The sequence below is a fragment of the Muscardinus avellanarius genome (genome assembly GCF_963383645.1).
Source record: "Muscardinus avellanarius genome assembly, chromosome: 12".
NCBI classification, from domain to species: Eukaryota; Metazoa; Chordata; class Mammalia; order Rodentia; family Gliridae; genus Muscardinus; species Muscardinus avellanarius.
In genome coordinates, this window is record NC_137798.1 from 59074292 (window position 1) to 59084694 (window position 10403).

The window sequence follows — 10403 nt, forward strand, 5'->3', positions numbered from 1 at the left end:
GCAATCAGAAGCTCTTGGTTTCAAGACAAATCTTACCTATTTCTAATGAAAGAAAACTTAGAGAATTTAATTTGAACATCAGACATCTGCAATAACCCCTACATGACTTGCAGAAGTCATCAAATATCCTCTGTGCAAGAATATAACATCAATCCAAGACCTTGAAGAATGTCCCAAAAGTTTCAAAAACCACACAAGGGAACAAGTTGCCATGGGGAAGAGCAAGTCAGTACAACGGACAGCAAAGACAGACCCACAAAGATTTCTGATCTGTAGCCTTCACAAAGTAGCACATATCCATTAGTTCAATGTGTTTAAAAAAATAAGAGACTTGAAAATATTAATAAAAGTGAAGAAATAATTTTTAAAAATTTAAGCACATTTGAAGACAAACCAAGTCGAACAAATAAAAATGAAAGACCAAAAGTAAAAACTTGAAGCATAGAAAGATCTGGGGATCTAAATATAGCAAAATGAGTGATGGATTACTAATTAATTTTGTGGTGATAAGCATTAACATGATGTCTATATATATTAAAAATAATGGATGGGAGGTATATAGGGGGTGAATATTTATCATGTGGCAAGAGGTCTCACGGGTTTCTTCTGAAAGAAAAAAAAATGTATTAAATGGCAAAAAATATGCTGCCATGCCCAGCTAGAACTATTTAATAAAAGACAAATGCTATCTTCCAAAAAAAAGCACTATATATAGCTAAATTGATATCAGTCAAAATATACTTAGGGCAAAAAAATATTGCTATAGATTAAAAGGTCACTACATAATAATAAAAATTCAACGTGACATGAAGTTAATTCTAAACTTTATTGCACCTATTAATATATCCTTAAAATATTTTTAAATAGGCAAAACTGCAAGGAAATATAACCACACCTGGTTTTATTTGACAAATTTTTAGTGCACCCCTCTTAGTAATTGATAGATGAAATAAAAGTAAAATCAGTTATTATATCAGAAAGTTTGAAACAAACATTTATAGAATACTACACCCAAATTTGGGGGACTGGATTGATTTTTATGCACACTTGGAACATCTAAAAAATAATTAACTACATGGTATCATAAATCAGTAAAAATTGTCAACATGAAGCTTGGCATGGTGGCACATACTTGCTTGTAATCCCAGCATTTGGGAGGCTGAGACAGGAAGATCTCAGGTTCAAGGACAGCTTCAGCTACTACTTAGTGAGGCCCTTGGCAACTAACTCAAGAAGACCCTGTTTCAATTTCCAGAATAAAATAGGGCTGGGAGTGTAGCTCAGAGGTAGAATGCCCCTGGGATCCATCCCCAGTACCGAAAAAAAAAATATCAACATAAGACCATTTTTAATTCCCACAATTAAAGTAATGTAAGAAATGGTTACAAAGAAACCTCCAGTAAAAGTCCATACAGATGAAAATTTTAGAACACCTCTAACTAACTCAGGGATCAAAGTACAAAACACAATGAAAATGAGAAAACCAAATGTTAAGAATCCTGGAATGAAGCTGGGTGTGGTGGCACACGTTTATACTCCCAGTACTTGGGAGGCTGAGACAAGAGGATCTCAGCTTTGCAGCCAGCCTCAACTACTTGGTAAGGCCTTCTGCAACTTAGTGAAACCCTGTTTCAAAATGAGGGATAAAAAGCAGGGTTAGGGGTGTAGCTCGGAGATAGAATGCCCCTGAGTTCACTCCCCAGTAGCACAAAAAAAATTTTTTTTTAGTTCTGGGTCAAAGATAAAGTGACAACTAGAGGAAAGTTTATTGCCTGAAATGATTCATAAAAAGTGTAAAAGACAAGAACTAAAAATTAAGAAATAAAAAAGACTGAAATCAATCCAAAGAAAGCAAAGAAAAAATATATAAAGACAGGAAAAGAAATTAATAAAATAGAAAGCAAAAATACAATTGAGAGACTCAACAATGCTGAAAGTTGGTCCTTGAAGGAAAATAGTTATAAAACTGACAAAATTCTAGCAAGATTAGTCAAGAAACAAGAAGTAAAACCTAAGTAAACAATATTGGGAATGAATATGAGTACACATCTGTACTCTGATCTCTCAATACTGTTGAGAAATGGTAATAAGAGAAATGAACAACTTTATGCCAATGAACATAAAAAATTCACTGAAATGGATAAGTTACTAAAGAAATATAAACCACCAAAATCAACTCATGAAGAAAAAAGAATGTGGATAATACCATAAAAATTGAAGAAATTGAATTAGTAGATAAATATCTTTCCAAAATGAAAACATCAGGCATAGGAAACTTCACAGGAAAGATTCTTCCAACATTCAAACAGGTTATTATAATCATATTCAGATTATTTCAAGAATGGCAGAAGAGGAAACTTCCTAACTCATTGTATGAGAGTAATATGCCTGGGACATCAAAATAGATAAGGATAGTACCTCTTTCAAAACAAATCACAGACAACCTGCCATACATAAAAACATAAAAAATTCTAAGGACTACATTAACACCAAATATGACAATGTATAAAAAATACACTATGTCTCATAACTAAGTAGAGTTTTTTTTAAGGTTCATAAAATAACCTTTATTTTGAAAAGTTTATATATGCACTACAGGAAACAAAAACACAAGAACAAAGTCATCCAGTCACAAGCAGCTGGGTTGCTGTGGCCTTCTACTCCTGTGTACACGTACACGACATGCCATGTGTGTGATCAAGATCGTAGTATGTATCGTGCTTTTCCACACATCAATATTCAACCCCAAAATCTCAAAGTTACAAGAGTATTTTCAATAACCAAGGATATAGTACACCAACTCAACCTGTTAGAAAAGTAACTGTAATTCTGCCTTTCTTGGGACGAAAACATTTCTGAAGATAGAGCAGCAGGCCACTGCTAAGTAGAGTTTAATCCTGGACATACAATAATAGAAAATCTATTGATATAATTTACCACATTAAATGTTTAAAAGAGAGATAAAACAATTACTTAATAGATGCAGAAAATTCATTTTATAAAATTTGGTATATATTTTCCTAATTCCAAAAATTGGAATTGAATAAAATGCTCTTAAACTGATAGAATACTTGTACTGATTATATTTATAAATATCACAAGTGGGTGTGTATATTTGTATACATACATATGTGTGCAATTGATGATCACCTTATATATATCTTTATGTAGTACATATTTTTATGCATGCACAATTATACTTACATAATATAATTTTTATATATAACAAGTTATACTTGGTGAAATACTAAAAGTTTTAAAGTCAACATCAATATACCAACTCTCACCTCAAGAGTTTAGATGCACTGAAAATCCCAGAGAGTTCACTATGATAAGACAAAGAAAAGAAAAATTATTGCATATGTGATCAAGATGGTTTTATATAAGACTTAGGTAAAAGACTTGTAGTAAGTTTCTATTAAGCCTGCCTAGAGACCTCTGGAGGCCATTCTATTCATACTTATATTTGGCCCATGGCTACTAAATTGTGTGGTTAAGTTTGTTTTCAACAGAGTTAAAACCATCAAGCTCCAGATGATGTTCCAGATAATAACCCAGATAAACATCTGTTGGAGGTCCTTGGACAGCCTTGAACACCTCAAAATCGGCTGATCTAACCCCCACAAGTGACTTCCTCACACCCTCAAGGCCGGCGCTTCACTTCAACCCATTCTCAGCATGGAAATAGCTCAAGATTGACTTTCTTCGTCCCCATTCCCTTTGGCCTGATGGGTGTCAGAAAGTTAAAAAGGGTGGGGGGGTCTGTTTATTCTTAAAAATATTGCTTTTATGCCAATAAGTCAGGTATATTATAGGGTATTCTGTAGACAGGGTTACATGGATGGCTTCCATTCTTTTACTCTTTTTTATTTAATTTTTTTATAAGTGAAACATATTGAGAGTGGTGTACATTTACATTGTGCTTCATGCCCCTCCCCCTCCCTTTCCCTCCCCCAATAGAGTGTCCAGGTTAGTCATGTTGTATTTATGCTATTACACATATTCGTATGTAGCTCCTCCATTGAACAACCTCAGCTTTCTTCCTCTCCTATCCTTCCATTCAAGCTTTGCTGAGATTTCCCCTCCATCATCTGGAATCCCTCTGGTATTACCACTACTCCCTAGGTTGGGCATATTAGGGAAAACATATGTCCCTTCTCTTTCTGTGCTTGACTGATCTCAACATAATGTTCTCTAGTTCCTTCCATATTCTTTCAAATGCTATTATTTTATTTTTCTTTATAGCTGAATAGAATTCCATTGTGTGTATTTCCCATAATTTTGCAATCCATTCATCTGTTGATGGAGATCTAGGTTGGTTCCATATTTTAGCTATTACAAACTGTGCTGCTATGAACATGGGTTGTAGTTCTCTGACTTCAACCCCTTTGGAAAGATACCCAGGAGTGGTATAGCCGGATCAAATGGTGGATCTATTCCCAATTTTCTGAGGAATCTCCATACTGATCTCCATAGTGGCTGAACTACTTTGCACTCCCACCAACAGTGTAAAGAGTTACTCTTTCCCCACATCCTTGCCAAGTTGGTTTCTTTTACTCTTTTTAGGCTCTGTGCTAGTAGTCTACCTAATTGTGCTCATTGGACCTTGTCTCATCAACTGTGTAAATGGGTATATACAAAAAGCACATGCAGGCAATAAAATTAATAGTACAAAAAAAATTAGATGTTAATATGATTATCTATTTAAAATGCCCAATAGTATTTTCATGTAATTATAAGGATTAAGCTAGCACGCTTTCTGGATATGAAATAAAATTATTGACTTTCTATTCACTAGCAACAAATGGAAGAAAATATTTATATGTGGCTTAGTACAGTAAGAGAAATGATAAAGTACCTACAAATAAAATCTACCAAAACATATGCTAACTGGTAAAGTATGTGGGAATAAATCTTTCAAAATCTATCAAAATAAATTTATTGGGTAAATTATAAAATGTTATTAAAATATACTGAATAAGACTTATATAAATAAAAAAAAGATAAATATAATCATGCATAGAAAGACTCAATAATTAAAAATAAGTCAGTATTTCCCAATTGACTTAGAGACTTTACATAATTTCAATAAAAATCTCATAGAATACTTTTATAAAATTAATGAAGGTGATTTTAAAATATATAGAAAATGCACAACACCAAGAATCACCAAAATATACTCCTAAAGAAACACAAGCTGAGGAGATTTCTATCTACCAGACTGCAAGATTTAGTGTATATCTACCAAAAATGAGGAGGAAGAGGAGGAGGAGGAGGAGGAGGAAGAGGAGGAGGAGGAAGAGGAGGAGGAGGAAGAGGAGGAAGAGGAGGAGGAGGAAGAGGAGGAGGAGGAGGAGGAGGAGGAGGAGGAGGAGGCAGCAGCGGTAGCTACTCAACTCACGGCAGCTGGGAAGCAAAGAAAGAGCAGAAGGACCAGTGATAGATTGGTCCCCAAGGCCACACCCCCAACGGACCTACCTCCTCTAGCTGCACCCTATCTGCCTACACTCACCACCCAGTAAATTCCATTATTAATCAAGTTACTAACGGATGTATCCACTGATGAGGTTAGAGCCCTTATCAATTATTTTACCTCTAGGCTTCTTGCACCGCCAACACGTGGACTTTTCTGAGTGACATGCCATAGACAAACCCTTACAATCTGCTGTCATTCACACCCATTTCTAGTCCTTTGATTTTCAGGTTTCTTACACATTTGTATGAAATTTAATTACCTCAATGATTCCTTTATCCTATAACAGCACGGCTCTGCTTCTCTGACTGAACTCTGGTAGATACATCAACAGAACCACAGGCCGGCATAAACATGGCTTCCTCCTGCCTCCTAGTTGCTGTCCAATTGCTCCCCCTTCCCAGACACGCCTCTCTCCAAATCCAGTCCTGCCCCAGCACCAACACTATCTCGTGTTCTACTCTGATTTAATATTCTTCTTAGCACTTATCAATCACTAAAGTACAATTTAACTTCCATATGTGTTTTATTTGCTCTCTGTATCCCCAACTAGAATAAAATTCCATAATAGTGAGGTTGGGAAGTTTTAAATCTTTGTTTTATCTGTCCCCCCCACCCCCCACGGCAACTATCCCTAGTACATATTAGGCACTTAATGACTATTTTTAGGTTAAAAAATGGAATGTAGTTTCACATACACTAGGTTTTCAAAATAACAAAAAAAGTCAGAGAATGTCAAATATTGGCAAGAATGCAGAGAAAAAATTATATACTTTGAATATAATCACTCTGAGAATAACTTGGTACTTACCTTAATACCTGGAAACTTAAACATGTACATATCCTACAACCCAGAAATTTCACTGCTAACTACTTCATTAAAGGTAAGATGATTAATTGGTACCAGAGGTTTGTTGTTTGGGTTGTTATTTTGTGTGGGGGGAGACGGTCTGGGGATGGAACTCCGGAGCATTTGACCTCCAAGCTACACCTCCTGCCCTATTTTTTTTTTCTCTATTTGAAACAGTGTCTCACTAAGTTGTGAAGGGCCTTAGTAAATAGCTGAGACTGTCCTCAAACCGCAATCCTCCAGTCTCAGCCTCCCAAATGCTGGGATTACAAGTGTGCACCACCACGCCTGGCCTGTGCTATAGTTTTTTGTTTTTTTTTTAAGAAATATCACACAGGATGAAAAGTTAATGGATTATCTTTGCACACATAAAAATTAATATCTCTAACATAAAATTGAGCAAAAAAAAAGATTTTATAGAAGCCTGGCACATTGTCTCATTACTATAAAGTTCAGAAAGTAAAACAGTAAATGTTGTATTTTTGGAAATATACATAGATAGGCTAAAATAGTCAAGAAAATAAAACAAATAATAGATACAAAATTCAGTCTAGTGGCTATCTCTAGGGCAGAAAGTAGGATGAGAGTAAAGAAAAGCACCTGAAAATTTTCAGATTATTAATGTGTTATTTTAGATTATTAATCTGTTTTTTAAAATAAAGTATTATTTTGGCCACATGTGATCCCAGTACTTAGAAGGCTGAAACAGGATGATCACAGGTTTAAAGATAGCCTCAGCAACATAGAGAGACTATCAGCAACCTCAAGACTCTGCTTCCAAAACAAGAAATAAAAAGGGCTGGGAGTATAGCTCAGAGGTAGGATGCCCCCAGGTTCAACTCCAGTATCATCAGCAAAAAAATAAAAAGAAAGGCACCAAGTACTGTGTGAATAAATGTACGCCATTGTCAATATGATCCACATTATGATGTGAGGCTATAGTACTCCAATAAAAAAGAATTATTTTGTATATATCTAATATTTTACCTGAACGTGTATTTTAAGTTATTTTGCCAAGTAGGTCACACACTGCCTAGAAATATGAAAACTTTGTCATCAGTTGGGATAGCCAAGTTGCATGCTTATTTTTATGCCTTTTATCCACACTTAAGTTAGTATTTGAACTCACAAATATTTAAATTCCTCCAGAATTGTATATTTGAGGTTTTGGCCTAGGCTCTTGGATTGCAAGAAACAGAAGTCACGTCAGCCAGCTTAAACAAGAGGAGAAATTAATCCTAAGAAATACATTGTGTGTCTCGGGGGCCCTAAGGATACAAACACAGTTATCCAAGGCTGGAGCCTGGAATGAGACCCTTTCTGTTTCTGTTCTTCTCAATTGGGCTCATTCCTTTCTTTTTTCATACTGGTTCTCCCTGCGAATCCTCCCTCCGTGTAGGATTGCACTCCATGGCAGCTGTGGCTTATTTGTTACAGTTCCAGCTTCAGGCAGTGATTTCTGAGCTCCAACCCCCAAATTCCAAGTTTTAGAAAAGAGAATCTGATTGCCCCAGCTTGACTTGGGAGTCTGTACTTGGGCCAACAGGCTGGAACGACAGGGCTGGGTTTGCATAACACACACCTAACTTTTATGGGCGCTGTGGTTCTAGTGGAAGATGAAGGGAGTCCTGGTGATCCAAGAGGCCAAAGCATGAGCCATGCACAGTGGTGCACACCTGTGAGCTCAGTACTTGGGAGGCTGAGGCAGGAGGATCACAGGTTTGAGACCAGCATATGGTAACTTAACAAGACCCTGTTTTAGAATTAAAAAAAAAAGTTGGGGGGTAGCTTGGAGGTAGAATTCCACTGGGTACAATCCCCAGGTCTAAAAAAGAATAGAAAGAAAAAGAAAAACAAAAAGGGATAAACAGGGTGATGGTCAATTCTACATTCAATCTTCTCAGTACTGCTACTCTACTTTTAATCATTCTTATTGGCATTTATAAAATCTGTCCCAAAACAAACTGCCATACCTTGAGTAGTCATCAGAGACTTGAACAATGAAGGTAATTTGAAAATTTACTTGCGACAAAAATATAAATATTAGGTATGGTGGCACCCACCTGTAAATCCCAGTACTTGGGAGGCTGAGACAGGAGCTTCCTAGCAGGTTCAAGGCCAACCTCAGCAACTTAGTGAGGCCCTCAGTAACTTCCTGAGGCCCTGTTTCAAATTTAAAAAAAAAAAATGAGGCTAAGGTCTTGGCCCAGAGTTAGAATTCCCCAGTGTCAAAAAATAAAAAAGAAATGAATCTATATTGATAGATTGAATAATATCAGTCACAGAGCTGTTAAGGAGTGAATCAGGGCTGTTAACACGTCAGCCTAGAGCTTCCAATAACCACACTTCCATGCACTGGAAGTAAGAGGACTGGAGAGTTTGAGGTAGACATGCAGAAAACAGAGCAAATAATAATAAAATGAGCTATAGTAGCATTTCTATCAGTTCCCGTGATCCCTAATTTTTCTTCTTCTTATTTTTTGCTTTCAGTTTGTTGTTACACCTCTGCAAGTAACAGATATATGTGCATGCTGTTCATAAGTATGCATCTAGGTGATATATTAGTACACATAATATTCACCTCATTTTCTGAATAAATTAAAGTTTATTCAACAAGCCTGCTCTAATTTTTTGCTATTTATTATAAGCTATGACAATTTGCACTGTGTAATTTCTGTCTATCAATGTGAATTTATGTATAAAAAATCGCCTTTCTGAAAACATCGACACTAGTGCCCGTTCTTTTTGTTAAATCACATGTAGTTGTCTCACAGAACTGAGTTAGATAAACACGTACAAAGATGTATAGAATTAATTTTTCATGGAGGAAATTATGCAAAGATGCACAACAGACTGTTCACATGAGTTACGGGGAGAATGTGTATAAGATACAGGAGAAAGGATGATTGTTAAAAAGAAAAGAAATACAAGAATATGTGGAGTTTAAAATACATACATGTGCTCACTGTCTAAGAAAATACATAAAGAATTATAATACTGTATAAGAATGCTGTGAATTTTTGAGAGAGAGAGAGAGAGAGAAAGAGAGAGAGAGAGAACCCTTAGCATAACTGAGATGTGTTAAAGACAGTACTATATATTCACCACATAGTTTCTGTTTCTATGCAATATAGAAAGTCTATTTGCTTAGGCTCCCTTGCCGTTAGAGCCATACAACTGAGTTCTGACCAATGAAATCTGAGCAAGAATGATGTAAGCTACTTAGAGGCTGGTCCTTTGATCATCTCACTCACTACTGCTGTGCAAAGCCATGGCAAGCTGAGAAGACACCCATCCCAGATGTCTATGGCTTGTCAGTTTATCTTTCTCCTGTTTTGTTTGGTATTTTTCATTTTAATATAACCCAGCTTATCAATATTCCCTTTATAAGTGTGAGGTTGCTTTCTTTTTTAAGAAATTAGGCCTGGGAGTGCAGCTCCGTGGAAGAAACCTTATATAGCATGTACAAGGCCATGGGATTCAATCCCCAGCACCACACACACACACACACACACACACACACACACACATTGTTTAAACTGGGATGGTAATGCAGGCATGACCCCCAGACTTAGTGAGTCAGAATCTGCATTCTAATCATATCCCAGGTGAGTTCTTGGAGCAATAAAATTTGAGAAACATTCTCTAGAAAATTTTCAGACTGGGTTAAAGAAAATATGCTATTAGATTAATATGTTAGAGATACTGGATTAAATAAATATATTATTAAAAGTAATATCCCCTGTTTCTCTTTGCTTTTTTATAGTGGCTACTAGACATGTTAAAATTAGATATGAATAATATTTGTGGCTTGAATTATATTTTACTGGCTAGTACTGCTCTAGACCCTGGTTCTCACACCCCATCTGAAATTTGTGATGCCCAAACCTATCCTCATATGAGTTAGCTTCCTGGCTACGATACCATGATGTTCATCCTTAAAATGACTAATACTCTCTCATCTGATAAGTATTCTGATCCTGGCCATCCCCATCAGATTACTAACACTCTCATGAAATGACAACTTTTTTGTTTCTGAATTCAGAGCCCATGAATAAGAGAAAAGGGATCAAAGATACA